This window comes from Ranitomeya variabilis, chromosome 7 (assembly GCF_051348905.1).
Source record: "Ranitomeya variabilis isolate aRanVar5 chromosome 7, aRanVar5.hap1, whole genome shotgun sequence".
Classification (NCBI taxonomy): Eukaryota; Metazoa; Chordata; class Amphibia; order Anura; family Dendrobatidae; genus Ranitomeya; species Ranitomeya variabilis.
The window spans coordinates 41,285,580-41,304,683 of NC_135238.1; positions in this window are offsets into that span (position 1 = coordinate 41,285,580).

Sequence of the window (19,104 nt, forward strand, 5' to 3'; positions counted from 1 at the left end):
TACTGTATAATGACCACACATGATGCCCCATACTGTATAATGGCCACACATGACGCTCCATACTGTATAATGAACACACATGACGCTCCATACTGTATAATGACCGCATGCATACTGTATAATGGCCGCACATGATGCTCCATACTGTATAATGACCGCACATGATGCTCCATACTGTATAATGACCACACATGATGCTCCATACTGTATAATGGCCACACATGATGCTCCATACTGTATAATGACCGCATGCATACTGTATAATGGCCGCACATGATGCTCCATACTGTATAATGAACGCACATGATGCTCCATACTGTATAATGACCGCACATGATGCTCCATACTGTATACTGGCCGCACATGATGCTCCATACTGTATAATGACCGCACATGATGCTCCATACTGTATAATGACCGCACATGATGCTCCATACTGTATACTGGCTGCACATGATGCTCCATACTGTATAATGACCGCACATGATGCTCCATACTGTATATTGGCTGCACATGATGCTCCATACTGTATAATGACTGCACATGATGCTCCATATTGTATAATGACCGCACATGATGCTCCATACTGTATACTGGCTGCACATGATGCTCCATACTGTATAATGAACACACATGATGCTCCATACTGTATAATGGCCACACATGATGCTCCATATTGTATAATGACCGCACATGATGCTCCATACTGTATACTGGCTGCACATGATGCTCCATACTGTATAATGACCGCACATGATGCTCCATACTGTATAATGACTGCACATGATGCTCCATACTGTATAATGACCGCACATGATGCTCCATACTGTATAATGACCACACATGATGCTCCATATTGTATAATGACCGCACATGATGCTCCATACTGTATAATGACCGCACATGATGCTCCATACTGTATAATGACCGCACATGATGCTCCATACTGTATAATGGCCGCACATGATGCTCCATACTGTATAATGACCGCATGCATACTGTATAATGGCCGCACATGATGCTCCATACTGTATAATGAACGCACATGATGCTCCATACTGTATAATGACCGCACATGATGCTCCATACTGTATAATGACCGCACATGATGCTCCATACTGTATAATGACCGCACATGATGCCCCATATTGTATAATGACCGCACATGATGCTCCATACTGTATAATGACCGCACATGATGCTCCATACTGTATACTGGCTGCACATGATGCTCCATATTGTATAATGACCGCACATGATGCTCCATACTGTATACTGGCTGCATATGATGCTCCATACTGTATAATGAACACACATGATGCTCCATACTGTATAATGGCCACACATGATGCTCCATATTGTATAATGACCGCACATGATGCTCCATACTGTATAATGACCGCACATGATGCTCCATACTGTATACTGGCCGCACATGATGCTCCATACTGTATAATGACCGCACATGATGCTCCATACTGTATAATGACCGCACATGATGCTCCATACTGTATACTGGCTGCACATGATGCTCCATACTGTATAATGACTGCACATGATGCTCCATATTGTATAATGACCGCACATGATGCTCCATACTGTATACTGGCTGCACATGATGCTCCATACTGTATAATGAACACACATGATGCTCCATACTGTATAATGGCCACACATGATGCTCCATATTGTATAATGACCGCACATGATGCTCCATACTGTATACTGGCTGCACATGATGCTCCATACTGTATAATGACCGCACATGATGCTCCATACTGTATAATGACTGCACATGATGCTCCATACTGTATAATGACTGCACATGATGCTCCATACTGTATAATGACCCCACATGATGCTCCATACTGTATTATGGCCACAGTTCTCCATACTGTATAATGACATATAGGCACGCAGCTCACACACATGCAGCATCACACACACACAGTATCACACATACACACGCAGCATCACAAACGCAGCTCACAAACACATGCAGCTTTGACACAAATGCATCACACATGCAGCCATCACACACACACACAGCCATCACACACACACGCAGTCATCACACACACACACGCAGCCATCACACACACACACGCAGCCATCACACAAACACGCAGTCATCACACACACACGCAGTCATCACACACACGCAGCCATCACACACACACACGCAGCCATCACACACACACACGCAGCCATCACACACGCAGCCATCACACACACACACACACGCAGCCATCACACACACACACACGCAGCCATCACACACATGCAGCCATCACACACACCCAGCCATCACACACACACACACACACACCCAGCCATCACACACCCACTCAGCCATCACACACACACACCCAGCCATCACACACACACACCCAGCCATCACACACACACCCAGCCATCACACACACCCAGCCATCACACACACCAGATACCTCATACACACATGACACACACACAAATGCAGCATCACACATCTCTCACACACACACACACATCACACACACACACACACAATCTCCTCTGTGGTGCAGGGGCGGCTGATCTGTCCATGTGCAGCTCTTCAGTTTCTCCGGCTGCTCACAGCTCTGCACTGTCCCGGCACCTCCCCCGTCTCTCCTTCTCTGCCGGGATAGCAGCTAAGAGCAGGAGACGCCAGAGCTCTGTGCACACACCTCAGGTAGTGAGTCGCTGACCTCTCATCTTGATCGCTGCTGGCTCTCTTCCTCAGCGTGGCAGCGCCGCACACACAGGGGGCGGGGGCGGGGGCGGGGGAGGGAATCGGTCGGGAGGAGACCCAGCATGTATAAGAAAAAAAAAACAGCCACAAACCTAATCGGGCTCTCTCTACGTCCCGGAAGTGGGCGGGGCTTCACCGGCGGCCGCAAATTCGGGATTTTAAATGCCCGAAGCGGGACAGCGGGACCCCGGTGCCAAAGCGGGACTGTCCCGCTGAAATCGGGACGGTTGGGAGGTATGAAATACTGAACGTGTGAACGTGGCCTTAGACATCGTTTTTGTGCGTTCAGGTTTTTTTCTTCCCTTCCAGGAGCCATAGCTATGTTATTTTTCCATAGTCGGACTTCTATTTTGCTCACTGAGCCACCTCAGCTGTGTCCCCCTTTTCTGAGACCTATAACTGTCCCTTTTCCATTGATAGAACTGCAGGGTTGGACTGGCCCACCACAGAACCGGGGAATCCTCCGGTGGGCCCGGGCTTCTTCTTCAGGAGCGTTCATAGTGCAAACCTTGCCGTTGTTACGGGGCTCTTCAGAAAGGTTTCGGTTCATCCAGTTGTGACATCAGTTTTCTCTCCTATGTAAAAAAGAAAAAATACATTCTCTATTCTTTTCACCTAGGAACAAAGGAAAAAAAATACCAAAGAAATCAATCGCTTCCACTCTAAGAAAGGAAGCTGCAGTGGTGTGGAAATGGTGAAAACCATTAATTTATAAAAAAAAAACTAAAAAAGAATCTAACAAGAATTGCTAGAAAATAGATAAAAAACACAGGATGTGAACACAACACGTTTCGCCTTTCTAGCCTTCATCAGGTGTATTTATACACGGTATATGCTTTATGGGGCTCATTTTAATTTTCACAATATGTTCTCTATATTTCGCTATGTTATAGTAAAACATTGATTCTGGAAATTATGAATATACAGATCCCCCTTGTCGAAAATTAAATGGCCAAGCTGTACAAGTAATAAAATAACTAAGACAAAACCATCATATTTTCTATAAAGTATAGGGTTGTTTAAATCCATATTTAATTTACTTAAATCCATTATTACTTTGTTAAAAATTATACATATACTGTATATATATTTATTATATTATTATATATATATATATATATACTATATTTATTATATTATATATATATATACTATATATATATTTGCTTTATTATATTTATACTATATATATATTTATTATATATATACTATATATATATTTATCTAATATATAAAGCTGAATGTGTGTATGTGTGTATGTGTGTATGTATGTCCGGGATTGGCATCTGAACCGTCGCAGCTACAGCCACAAAATTTTGCAGTCACACGTCTGGACCCCGAGAGCGTCATAGGCTATGTTGTGAGGTGAAATTTTAACCCCGCGCTTTCCAATTCACCAAACAATTTTGCCCCTATCTACATAATGGGGAAAAAATGAAAGGAAAAGTGTTGGAGGCAAATTAACAGCTGCCAGATGTGAACAAGGGGGACTTAAAGAATGAGAGCGATGGCGCCAAAGAGTATATACTGTACAGTTGCTAAGGTGGGGCCCCGACATGGGATAATCACCACACCACCACGGGGATATGAACACACACACAAAATGCGCCACACACTACCACGTGCTCGAACACATATACCACCCTCAGCGCACATTTCACCACACATACACCAACCTCGCCACATAAAAGTCGAAACACAAAAGTCGCCGCTCAAAACTCGCCACGCGCAAAACTCTCCACATGCAAAACTCGCCACACGTGCAAAACTCACCTCATGGAAAACTCGCCACACGCAAAACTTGCACACGCGGAAAAATTGCCACATGCACAAAAGTTGCAACACATGCAAAAGTTGCCTCAAACAAAACTTGCACATACTCAAAAGGCACCACACATAAAACTCGCCACGCGCAAAACTCGCCATGCGCAAAACTTGCTGCACACAACTTGCTACACTAACCTGTCACATGCAACTCGACACAAAAAGTTGCTACACGCATGTCGCCACACAAAACTCATCTCACAAAAGTCGCTACATGCATGTCGCCACACGCAACTCAACACACACAACTTGACACACGAAACTCGCCCTAAAACACACATAAGTCTGGTATTGTCCTTCAAAAATAAAAATCTGATTAATAAGCAGACAAACTACAAGAGCAACAAATGTACCATATAGGAATCCGGCAGCTGTCAGTCACATGACCAGTCTATTATGTGTATGTGTGAGCTAATATATACTGCCAGGGGGTGGGCTTACTGTTGGCTGGGGATTTATCAGGCTGCCAATTTAGCTTACAAATACTGAGGTAAAAATACTGACCAAATAACGTGTGAACGAGGTCTAATACAGGAGGAGATGACATACAGATATATACTATATACAGGAGGAGATGACACACAGGTATATACTATTTACAGGGGAGATGACACACAGGTATATACTATATACAGGAGGAGATGACACACAGATATATACTATATACAGGAGAGATGACACACAGGTATATACTATATAGAGGAGGAGATGACTTACAGGTACATACTACATACAGGAGGAGATGACACACAGGTATATACTATATACAGGAGGAGATGACACACAGGTATATACTATATACAGGAGCAGATTACCTACAGGTATATAGTATATACAGGAGGAGATGACATACAGGTATATACTATATACAGGAGGAGATGACATACAGGTATATACTATATACAGGAGGAGATGACACACAAATATATACTATATATAGGTGAGATGACACACAGGTATATACTATATACAGGAGGAGATTACATACAGGTATATACTATATATAGGAGGAGATGACATACAGGTATATACTATATACAGGAGGAGATGACACACAGGTATATACTATATACAGGAGCAGATTACCTACAGGTATATAGTATATACAGGAGGAGATGACATACAGGTATATGCTATGTATAGGAGGAGATGACATACAGGTATATACTATATACAGGAGGAGATGACACACAGATATATACTATATATAGGTGAGATGACACACAGGTATATACAGGAGGAGATTACATACAGGTATATACTATATATAGGAGATGACATACAGGTATATACTATATACAGGGGAGATGACATACAGGTATATACTATATACAGGAGATGACATACAGGTGTATACTATATATGAGGGAGATGACAAACATGTATATACTGAGGTGAAAATGAGAGGTGTGAGGTGAAAATGAAAAGGCGTGAGTGCAAAATGAGAGGAGTGAGGGAAAATAGTGGAGTGATCGGAAAATGACAGATGTGAGGTCGAAATGACAAGTGTTAGGGGGGAATGAGAGGAGTGAGGGGGAAAATAAGAGGAGTGAGGGGGAAAATGAGAGGTGTGAGGGAGAAAATGAGAGATGTGAGGTCGAAATGACAAGTGTTAGGGGGGAATGAGAGGAGTGAGGGGGAAAATAAGAGGAGTGAGGGGGAAAATGAGAGGTGTGAGGGGGAAAATGAAAGATGTGATGGGGAAAATGAGAGGCGTGATGGGAAAATAAGAGAAGTGAGGTGCTATAACTAACCACAGATATTTACTATGCCCAGGCAACGCCGGGCTCTTCAGCTAGTTATATTATATATATACTGTATATATATTTATTATATTATATATATACTATATATTTATTATATATACTATATATATATTTATTATATTATATATATACACTGTATATATATTTATTATATATACTATATATATATATTTATTATTAAATATATACTATATATATTTATTACGGTATATATATATACTGTATATATATTTATTATATTATTATATATATACTATATATATTATATTATTATATATATACTGTATATATATTTTTATATATTATATATATACTGTATATATAGATTTATATATATATATATATATATTATAACATCAAGTATTTCGATTTTGTTTTTATAAATTACCACATTTGGTGTTTACATTAATAAAACCTTCAATTAATTGTTGGAAGAACCGACAACTGCACTTACGTACTGTATATATCTTTCCAAGTGGCCGGGCTTCAAAGGAGACCGTGATTGTGCTATAACCCCCTATACATCATAGGTCGTGAAGGGGTTACAAAAAATACACATATGTGCTACCATTCAGAAAATTCCAATCTATCAAAATAATTAACCCGATCGGTAAACATCGGGAAAATAATAAAAAATGACAAAATAACATTTTTTTTTGGAAGCTGCAATTCCACAAAAAATGCTGCAACGTGCGATCAAAAAGTCACATCTCTCCCAAAATGGCCTGAATAAAAAACGTCATCTCCTCCTTCAAACCAGAAGCCATCGACTGAAAAATAGAAACGTTATCGGTCTCGAAAAATGGCGACTCAACCCCAACAATTTTTCAAATTTTTTTTCACCGCTAAAATAATAAAAAAAAAAATGGACAAGTTTGGTATCGCAGTAATCGCACTGACGAGCAGAATCATATTACCAGTTCATTTTTGCCAAAAAATGTTCAACATAAAAACAATTTTCAAAAAAACAATGTCAGAATTGCGGGGTTTTTTCCACAATTTCTTCCAACACTTTTTCCCATTTTCCAGTGCATTATGTAGTAAAACGAATGGTGTCATTCAAAAGTACAAAAAAAAAAAACAAGCCTTCAGATGGCTATATGGACGGAACAATAAGTTATAGTTCTGGTAAAAAGGGGAGGAAAAAAAAAACGGAAACTGGCCCCGTGAAGGGGTTAAGACGACCAGCTTTACAAAAAAAATGTTTTCTGATACTTTATCGTGAGATGTTGCTAGTTTGTTGATATAATGTATGAAAATTATATCTTCAGAAATTAGGTGTCCTGGTTTCACATTGTTGAAAATTACTGAAGATAGAGTAAAAATATAAAAAAATGAATTTGACACATAAAAGTGCCTAAAAAAAAAAGGTGCAAAAAAGTTTCTGAATTGGGGACCTAAGTGCATGTGACTAATGCATAATGTATTTTGGCTACTGACAACACATTTCAATATGGTAAAGTCGGTATCAGCAAGAAATTCATCTTCTCTGGTCCATTTGTGAGAAAGGTTCTCTGCTCAGAAAAAGCGGAGTGTAGTCTTTCAGGATTATACCGTGCGCCATCGAGTGGTGCAAGGGATTCCCCGGCATCATGTATAATGGATGAGGGTTTTGTGCGGTGGTGTCAGTTCACATAGCGGAGAGGTGAGGATTCGGGTTTCACATGAGAATGATCTTGTTTTCTCAATTCAAAGTGTGTTGTTACCGAACATACAATCAAGAAAATGGGCTGAAATTGGAACTAGATGGATATTTTTCACCTGCTTTGTCGGCGCTGCCATAGCTGTCCTGGCTCGTTGTCAATTAATAATTAATATTATTGAATAAATATTATTTATTTTTTCTCCATTTTAATAAGTAATCTTCATTTTAATTGTTAGGTAAAACTATATGACCATAATAGAAATTATGGGCAGCATGGTTGCTCAGTAGTTAGGACTTGCGGCATTGGGGTCCTGGGTTCAAATCCCACCAAGGACGACATCTGCAAGGAGTTTGTATGTTCTCTCCGGGTTCTCCGGTTTCCTCCCACATTCCAAAGACCATACTGGTAGGGAATCTAGATTGTGAGCAGCAGATGCTCTGTCGACGTGACATCAGCAGAAGCAGCTGAATCGCCAGCAGGAGCGGTCTGTGACCCTTCAAGTGCCAGCAGAGATTTGCGCCGGGCACAACAGTCAGGCAGATAGTAAAAAAAATTAAGAATCTAGTCAACAAGTTGGATTTTTAAAATTTGGTTGGTGTTTTGCTTATCATATTCATTTTAAAGGAAAACGGTCACCAGTTTTGTCCTGTGCCAAATAAAACTGTGACCTTAATGAGTGCCTGTGCTGCAGTCCATCAGTGGTTATATAACCCCTGTATACCCCCCCAAAAAACCTTTTGCAGTTCTCCTGTGCTGTATGAGGAGTGAGGAGACTTAAAGGGAACCTGTCACCTGAATTTGGCGGGACTGGTTTTGGGTCATATGGGTGGGGTTTTCGGGTGTTTGATTCACCCTTTCCTTACCCGCTGGCTGCTTGCTGGCTGCAATATTGGATTGAAGTTTATTCTCTGTCCTCCGGAGTACACTCCTGTGCAAGGCAATATTGCATGTAATACATGTTATTTTTAATATTATCAAAGTACCAGAAAACCACATTGTAACTATACTATGCGTTAAATAACGCTAGAGAAGACCTCAAATAGAGGAAAAATATTAACCCACTCCATAAATATACTAAGAAAAACTGGAGAAAAATTGAGTATATAGGTTAAAACAAAGAGTACTTTATTAATATCAATATCAAGAGACATACAATACAGACAGTAAAAGGTAAAGAGAAAGGATGATGTGCGAGATCACAGGTACCACCAACCCCCCAATAATAGACACAATGTCTCAGAAGTACAAAGCATGCTCACAGTAAGGTGCAGACATATCATGACCAAAAGGTCTGTGCATATATATATATCATATTGCAGGGCAATGCTTACCAAAAAGGTCACTGGGGTAAGTGGCACCAAAGTTGCATCCCAGAGTGCCCCAACGCACGTTTCGCCTGTTAGTGTAAAGCTTTTTCAAGGGGATAAGTCTTAGGGCAGGCAAGGACCTTTAAATCTAAGTCAGGGCCGGTCACATGTTGTGATCCGTCCAATCATATCGGCGTCCGCGGCGCGTGCGAACTGCGAGCCGCAGGTCCTGCACCGGCCGACACACCGTTCTCAGTGCACGCGCAGAGGGCTGGATAGACGCCGCGGCAGGGGGAGGAGCCGCTGCAAACACAGCGCGCACGTGCACAGCCGAACAGGTAACAAAGATACTATAGATACAAAGTGTAACCCCTGCATTAACATACACAGCGTTAAATGTCAATCCCATGCAAGGGATGTCAGACAGACACAATGATAATTCACAAGCCACTAATGATCTTTAAGAAGGTATTCGTAGTAAGAGTTTTCTCATGCTTGGGATAGTCCAATCAAATTGAATGTTGCATATGAAAAACCACTTTGCTGTACTGGATTATAAGCATATGAAATGCAGCCAACGATATATAAGAATGAAACTGGGAAGATTCCGGTCCATGACATACAAGTGAACATAATAACTGTGAAAAATAGAAAGAATAAAAGTTTAAAACTAGAATAAGAACAATAGGATTCAAGAACCGTGATAACACATACACAAAATTATCGTATAATCCAGTGACCTCCTTTTCATCTCAGTTACAACGGATTCTCATAAGGGCCCATGAGGAGGGTATTATTGATAAAAGGATGTTGGAGGGGCTGACGGTCAGATCCCCCAGGACTCCAACGTTTTACCTCCTGCCTAAGATCCACAAGGACGCCGTCGACCCTCCTGGGCGTCCTATAATGTCTGGCATTGAAGGTCTAACTGCCGCGACCCAGAAAAACTCCCCTCCCACAAAGTGACGCCACACATGTTTACTCAAACATAACTATTTTATTTTAGCAAGATTTAAAATTATGGTCGCAGCTTAACACAGGCAAAATTTGCCAACCAATCGGTTGCAGGGAGATTGTCTGCCTTCCGGTCTCCCGGTGCAGGTATCTTCACCACCAAAATCTCCACCCATTCCGCCACGGAGTAGCCCGGGAACCAAGCTATGACCCACCCAAAGAATGGAGTGCCTGAACCACCCCTTCGCGGAGACCATCCAAAAATATATCCAACCCAGCATCGTTAAGATGAACCCCGTCTGGGAGGAGAAAACCTGAATTATCCCCCTCTAATCGGTGGTGTCTCACCACGACACCATTCTTAAATCTAATGAAACGAGATATTCGCTGGTTTAAAGTGCATCTAGATCTTTCCATAGCGCTCAGCTCCCTGGCGCCTCGCCAGACCAGCCTAGGAATCAGCTCCGACCAAACCAAACGCATAGCTGGAAAGAAACCCGGAAATTTATCCAGATCCGCTCTCATAAGAGCAGTTCGGCGAGAGGAAAGGAAGCCAGGTCGTTCCCTCCGGCATGAATAACCACCACTGTCGGGGAAGACGCAACTCTCGCGATCCGAACGACTTCTGGAAGGACTTGAGACCAGGTAAGACCCTTCGTGCCACGCCAGATGACATCCATACCAGTGAAGCCGAGCGATCGTCCTCCTGGGCACAATTCCGCACGCCGAGCTGCCCAATATATGTACGAATGACCCACCAGCCATATGCTGGGCCGCATACCATCTGAAACAAACAAAATTGTTAAAGAAACAAAAGGAATATGAACCAAGAAAAGGAAAATCATTAACTTGTAAACGGTATGCCCTTAACCCCTTTCTGCCAGCTGACGGAATAGTACGTCAGCTGGCAGATCCCCTGCTTTAAGGTGGGCTCCGGCGCTGAGCCCACCTTAAAGCCGCGACATGTCAGCTGTTTTGTACAGCTGACATGTGCGCGCAATGAGCGCGAGCGGAATCGCGATCCGCCCGCGCCCATTAACTAGTTAAATGCCGCCGTCAAGCGCTGACAGCGGCATTTAACTAGCGCTCCCGGCCGCGCGGCCGGAAGTGCTCGCACTGCTGACCCCCGTCACATGATCGGGGGTCAGCAGTACATCGCCATAACAACCAGAGGTCTCCTTGAGACCTCTATGGTTGTTGATGGCCGAATGCTTTGAGCGCCACCCTGTGGTCGGCGCTCAAAGTACACGACCATTTCTGCTACATAGAGGTGATCTGTATTTCACCTCGATGTAGCAGAGCCAATCGAGTTGTGCATGCTTCTAGCCTCCTATGGAGGCTATTGAAGCATGCCAAAATTAAGAAAAAAAAGTGTTTAAAAATATTAAAAAAAAGTTCAAATCACCCCCCTTTTGCCCCAATCAAAATAAAATAATTAAAAAAAAATCAAACCTACACATATTTGGTATCGCCGCGTTCAGAATCGCCCGATCTATCAATAAAAACAAAGGATTAACCTGACCGCTAAATGGCGTAGCGAGAAAAAAATTCAAAACGCCAAAATTACGTTTTTTGGTCGCCGCGACATTGCATTAAAATGTAATAACGGGCGATCAAAAGAACGTATCTACACCAAAATGGTATCATTAAAAACGCCATCTCGGCACGCAAAAAATAAGCCCTCACCTGACCCCAGATCATGAAAATTGGAGACGCTACGGGTATCGGAAAATCGCGCATTTTTTTTTTTTTTTTTTAGCAAACTTTGGATTTTTTTTTCACCACTTAGATAAAAAATAACCTAGACATGTTAGGTGTCTATGAACTCGAACTGACCTGGAGAATCATAATGGCAGGTCAGTTTTAGCATTTGGTGAACCTAGCAAAATAGCCAATCAAAAAACAAGTGTGAGATTGCACTTTTTTTGCAATTTCATCACACTTGGAATTTTTTTCCCGTTTTCTGTTACACGGCATGGTAAAACCAATGGTATAGTTCAAAAGTACATCTCGTCCCGCAAAAAATAAGCCCTCACATGGCCATATTGACGGAAAAATAAAAAAGTTATGGCTCTGGGAAGGAGGGGAGCGAAAAACGAAAACGAAAAAACGGAAAAAGCTCCGGGGGTGAAGGGGTTAATGGTATGTTCTCACAAAACTAATTCGGGCCTGATATACCGAGTGAAACAACGGGACTTCCATCTACCCACTCTTTGAATATCTGATTCAAAAAGACCAGCCTTGGAGGCTTCCGTAGCCGCGCCGATCCTAAAAGAATGAGTTCCGAATTCTGACGCGGGAAGGCCTAGAAATGACAGCGAACGCCTTAGGACCGCCAAAAACTGACCAGAAAATAAGGGAGAGCCGTTCTCATGTATGAAAAATTGAGCCCCGGTGCTCCTGACCTGCATGTAACTGTTGATTTAAGCCAATGGGCAGATCGTACCTTTTATGGCAAACAGAGGGAACCATGTGCCCCTACCTTCCTGATCGGTTTTGGATCTGCGAACTCTAACCCTTAAACCATCGTCACAAATCACTATGTCATCCAACTGCAAGCCACCTGCCTTGCGGCGGGACGAGGGGAGAATCTCGCTAACCCGCATGGCCCCGAAAAAAGCCAAGCCGAAGGCTGCTGAGATCAACGTGGCCTCGTACACAGAATCACAAAAATTTCCTGAAACCCTGATAAGGTTAACCAAGAGAGGGAAGGAAATGGGCCTCCTAAGGTTGCTCCGTGTGCTCATCCGGCGCCAGCCCTTCAATACTTGGCCAATCAAAAAATGCTTGGTTGAATCAGCCCAGCCTCGCAATTTGAAGTGAAAAGCCACGCCCGATATGCGGTTACGTGCAACCGTTCCCGACACCCCGGCAGCCTGTAATCGCGCCAGAAACGCCAACGTGACCTGAACCCTCAGGGAATCTGAAGAACCTACCGGTTTATCCGCTGCTACAATACACCACTCATCCCACGCCTTACCGTATGCTCTCCAAGTAGACGGAGCAATGGATGACCGTATGAATGGAATCAATTCTCCAGGACATCCCAAACCGAAGGAGGGCATCCCAGGATTCGCGTTTGTTCCCTCGGAAGCTGACCATGCCGTTCCTGCAAAGCAGAACAATTTTTAACATCCGTTAAGTTGACATTATCACAGTTTCCCACAACCGCTTTTATCCACACATTGAACTCCAGACATCTCAACACAATAAAACTGATGATCTTTATAACCGGTGGTGAGGAGGATGAAAGGTAATTTATGGCATGCGTGGAGCTGTCCGATTTGAGCTGCAAACGGATGCGCTTCTTACGAAAACACTGGCCCCAGAGTTCCATGGCAGCCGCCAGGGAAAACAACTCGGTTAAGGTCGGATCCCAAACCCATGCTCTGCTAAGCCAAGATTCAGGCCATGCGTCAACGCACTTTTGGTCTCTGAAACGAACGCTGAAACCGACAGGACCCGCTGATTCAAACATTAGATCCAGGCTGTCACTATCACAGACCTCTTCTTGAAAGCATGTTTTCCCATTGTAAGTAAGAAGGAAACACTGCCATACGATCAGATCACTTCGTAGTTGGGCAGTGATCCTGATTCTACGGTGAGGTTGCTTCACGCCTCTCGTGGCAAGTATCAACCTTCGGGAAAAGATTCTGCCTATCGGCATTATCTTGCAAGCAAAGTTCAAGCAGCCGAGAAGGGATTGCATTTGGACCAGGGAAACCTTCCCAACCGATAAGCAACCCGCGATTAATTATAACAGCTTCGCAATCTTGTCCTGAGGCAACCTAAATTCCATGGAAACCGAATCGATTTTGATCCCGAGGAAAGTAATTACCTGAACAGGACCGATCGTTTTCTCCGGGGACAAGGGTACACCGAAATGAGACATAACCTCCTTAAATTTTGCCAGGGCCTGGGAACACGATTCTGAATTTGCCGGGCCCACCAGCAAAAAATCATCAAGGTAGTGCGTAATTGATGACAAACGTGTGACCTCTCGGGCGACCCATTCCAGGAATGTGCTGAACATTTCGAAATAATGGCAGGAAATTGAGCAACCCATTGGGAGGCATGTGTCGTAGTAATACCAGCCCTCGACCATGGCACCTAACAAATGATAGCAGTCCGGGTGCACCGGAAGCAGGCGAAAGGCGGATTCAATATCCGATTTGGCCATAAGGGCCCCAGGTCCAGCTATTCTGACCATCTCGACGGCTCTATCGAAAGGTATGTACGTCACTGCGGTGTCGTCACTCGGGATGCCATCGTTCACCAACCTGCCTTTTGGGTAAGACAAATGGTGAATTAGCTGGTATTTACCCTGTTCCTTTTTGGGAACTATGCCCAATGGGGAAACCCGTAAATTATAGAAGGGGGGAACATTGAAAGGACCTCGGAAACGTCCTGCTCGGATTTCCTTGTTCATTTTCTCATACAGGATAACGGGGTAGTCCCTTGCAGATTTCAAATTAGGGGCCGACTGAGGTTTGTCCGAAAAAACGAAAGGAATGAAAAAACCAAAAGAAAAACCAAAACGGAGCTGGGCCGCAGCCGGCTTATTGGGGTACCTGCCCAACCACGGTTCCATGTTTTTTATGCTCACCGGTGTCATGTGGTTCACCCCCGGAGGGTGTCTTACTACTGTTTGATTTTTGGGAGGTTCGAGTGCATTTAGCTGCCGAATGGATTCCGCCGCAGACGGAACATTCGTGTTTATATTTGCATAAACCGTAGAATTTGCAGTGGCCCTCGTTGAACAGCCAACATGTGCCGGGTCTTCGTATAACCGCCGACCCTGCGCTGTTGGTCGCGCCGGCGGATGGACCGGGAAAGGGCTGCAAGGTTTTTTGTGCCATCATCAAACGCAACCAGGAATCAGTGGCCTTCACCCCCCACCCTAAATGTGGGTTAACAGCCAGCCAGCGGCGGAAATCCTCATCGTATTTCCACCACGCAGACCCGCCGTGGGACTTGTAAGAGCTGTATATACTGTCCAAATAAATGAATAACTCGGAACATCGCTCCGGGTGTTTCTCGCCCATCACACAGCCTAAAACTGCGAAAGCCTGAAGCCAATTGTTAATAGTTTTGGCTGCTTTAGGCTTCCTGTCGTAGACCTTTTCACCCACACGTCTCTCCTTGTCCACCGAGTGCTGCTCAGTGGACACGAGAGACCAAATGTCGATGAACTCGTTAGCCCAAATCTGTTCCTTTACGCTAACGTCCAAATGTGAACCTAAAGGTGGGACACCGCAAAAAAGTCCATCTTTGTAAATGTCTGGGAGGAGGGGAGGGTTTTGGGGTACGACCGGTTGCAGCAACCTGGGATTCACAAAAATCCTGCCGCCACCCGTGCTAAGCGGAATCACCGTGTCTGATAAATTTACACTATTACCCTTATAACCGCCCCAGGCCCCAGTAAAGGGGTACTCACCGGATTGCATATTGGACTCCGGAAGGCTCTGCTCTTGGGTTTCCTGATTGGTGGCACTCCGCCTTTCCGCTCGGGACGTGGACCTGTGATGAGATGATAAGCGCCGACGGGACCTGCCAGATGAACTATCCGACGTAGATGGGGAACGCCATCTTGATGCCCTAGACCGTCTGCTGCGACGGCTGGATCTGGACCTATGATAGTGCCCCCGACTACTGTAACATTCCCTATGCCTCTTCCGGCAACGGCGATAGTTTCCGGACGACGATGAAGAGGAGAGGCTGCGCACGGAGCGGTTACCCGCACTCTGTCCGCTAACCAGAGCCGGGGTGCCAGCACCCTGTGCGGGAGGTCCAACACCGGTAGCCACCAGCGATAGAACTGCTGAGGCGCTCTGATGTTCTCCTGCTGCCATTTGCCATGGAACTATTTGCCCCCCAGGTATTTGTGAAGGAGGTGCTGTAAAAATCAAAGGGCATGAGGGGAAAGGAGATTCCCCTCTAACACCTGCTTGGCCAGACACAGTTTGTGGCCCAGACAATGAGGAGGAACTTATCTGCTGCTGAGCTGCTAATAATGCCTCCCATCCTCTCCCTGCATTATTGCTAAAATCTCCCCTTGGCTGTGAAGTCGGTAAAATAGTGTCTTGTGACTCTCCTGCCCGGTTCTCCGTCCCCCCAGCCTCCTGAGAGGACGAAGATGACCCCTGCGCTCCCCCATATTTGCGGCTGGTATCAGCCCTGTCCCAGATCCTGCAGCTAAAAGCTGGTGCTGTAAGCCTCCCCCCTTAGAGGCAGTGCCCGCCGAGTAAGCGGCGCCGCTATGCCCGGAAAATACCCCTCTCTGCACTTGCAGAACCTTTGCTGCTGCCACCCGCTGTCTGGCGCCTACGTGTGAGGAAGCGCGCGCACTTGAAACACGCGCGCTCCTCTTCAAATGTAATGGCGGGCTCAGGCGAGCTGGCGGCCGGGTGGCTCTGCCAGAACGCCGCCCGCCCGACGGCATCGCCTGGCCCGTCGCAGGGAGGGAGCCGCTCCCGGACAGCAAAGCCGCTAGCCAACCGCTGCCCTCCCTGCTAATCTTCTGCCTCACCGCTTCCTTGAGCGGGTCCATTTCACCGGCTGCCCCAACCAGGTCCGGGCTCAGAATGAGGGACCGGAAGCCGCGTCCAGCGCGACTGTCCCTCCTCCGAAATAGGCCACGCCCACAAGCGCACGGCCAAACAAATCCCGATCGACGTCACGCTGTGGGAGACCGGGGGTAGCCATGCAGAGGCCCGGCAGTCAGGGGACAGCGGGACTGCCGCAGTGTCCCTCAATCTGACCCTATATGTAAATTCATAGACTATTTCTTAAAACCACTAGTAGAAAATTTGCCATCTTATGTGCGTGACACTACGGACGTCCTTACGAGGGTCGACGGCGTCTCGGTGGATCAACATGTGTTACTCGTTACCGCCGATATTCAGACTCTATACACGTGTATTGATCATACACATGGCCTGGATGCGGTCCGTTTCTTCTTGGGGACCTCCGGCCTGGACAGCTCTGTATGTGAACTAATCCTCGAGCTCCTGTGTTTTGTCCTCACCCATAATTTTTTTGTTTTCAAAGATGTTTTTTATTTACAAAAGCACGGCACAGCCATGTCTAGGGAACTCAGAATTAGGGTTCGTGAGCACATTCGGGACATTCGCGCAGCCGGGACGGCGGTCGATCCCTCTGAGCTGAAGACAATCCCGCGTCACTTTAGGACTTTTCACAATTGTGACGCGGGGTCTCTTCGGATCAGGGGGATCGAGAGTCTGCACCTTGGGGTGAGGGGTGGGAATTACAAAAGACTTCTGGCCCAACGAGAGGCGGGCTGGATAGTGCGCCTTAATACGATGGTACCATACGGGCTTAATGAGGCATTGAGTTTTGCCTCATTCTTATGATTTACATATGTCTCCTTGAGGTTCAATTGATCGTCCCTTTTTGTGATCGTGCCCCTCCTTGTGATCACGGTTCTTGGATCCTATTGTTCTTGTTCTAGTTTTAAACTTTTATTCTTTCTATTTTTCACAGTTATTATGTTCACTTGTATGTCATGGACCGGAATCTTCCCAGTTTCATCCTTATATATCGTTGGCTGCATTTCATATGCTTATAATCCAGTACAGAAAAGTGGTTTTTCATATGCAACATTCAATTTGATTGGACTATCCCAAGCATGAGAAAACTCTTACTACGAATATCTTCTTAAAGATCATTAGTGGCTTGTGAATTATCATTGTGTCTGTCTGACATCCCTTGCATGGGATTGACATTTAACGCTGTGTATGTTAATGCAGGGGTTACACTTTGTATCTATAGTATCTTTGTTACCTGTTCGGCTGTGCACGTGCGCGCTGTGTTTGCAGCGACTCCTCCCCCTGCCGCGGCGTCCATCCAGCCCTCTGCGCGTGCGCTGAGAACGGTGTGTCCGGCGCATGCGTAGTTGTGCTTGACGCCGGCGGCCGGTGCAGGACCTGCGGCTCGCAGTTCGCACGCGCCGCGGACGCCGATATGATTGGTCGGATCACAACATGTGACCGGCCCTGACTTAGATTTAAAGGTCCTTGCCTGCCCTAAGACTTATCCCCTTGAAAAAGCTTTACACTAACAGGCGAAACGTGCGTTAGGGCACTCTGGGATGCAACTTTGGTGCCACTTACCCCAGTGACCTTTTTGGTAAGCATTGCCCTGCAATATGATATATATATATATGCACAGACCTTTTGGTCATGATATGTCTGCACCTTACTGTGAGCATGCTTTGTACTTCTGAGACATTGTGTCTATTATTGGGGGGTTGGTGGTACCTGTGATCTCGCACATCATCCTTTCTCTTTACCTTTTACTGTCTGTATTGTATGTCTCTTGATATTGATATTAATAAAGTACTCTTTGTTTTAACCTATATACTCAATTTTTCTCCAGTTTTTCTTATGTTATTTTTAATTTAGAAGGGGAAATACTTTATTTAAAAAGGGGTTGTTCACATAGTGGGCAGCCCCTTTAAATAGGCATCCAAGAATTTATTCGGACAGGTACAGAGAACCGTTTTTCCTCCATCAGAGAAAATCCATCTGATCAGAGTGGGATCGTGTTTTTTTAGGAGGTGGAGAGAAAAAACAAGTTTCTCCACCTCTCCATTATGTCAGTCCTTGAAAATCGGACCACACTCAGATGCCATCTGAGTGGGATCCGATTTTTGTTCTCAGATCCATAGACATGAATGGGCAAGTGCCATCCGATTCACGGGTTTCTTCTTCAGATCGTTCATCTGAGGAACAAATCAGACATGTGTACGGCCACACAGAATAACATTGGGCCGAATGTGACCCGTCAAAAACAGAGATAGCACTCGTCTGATTAAAACGGTGCGTACGCGA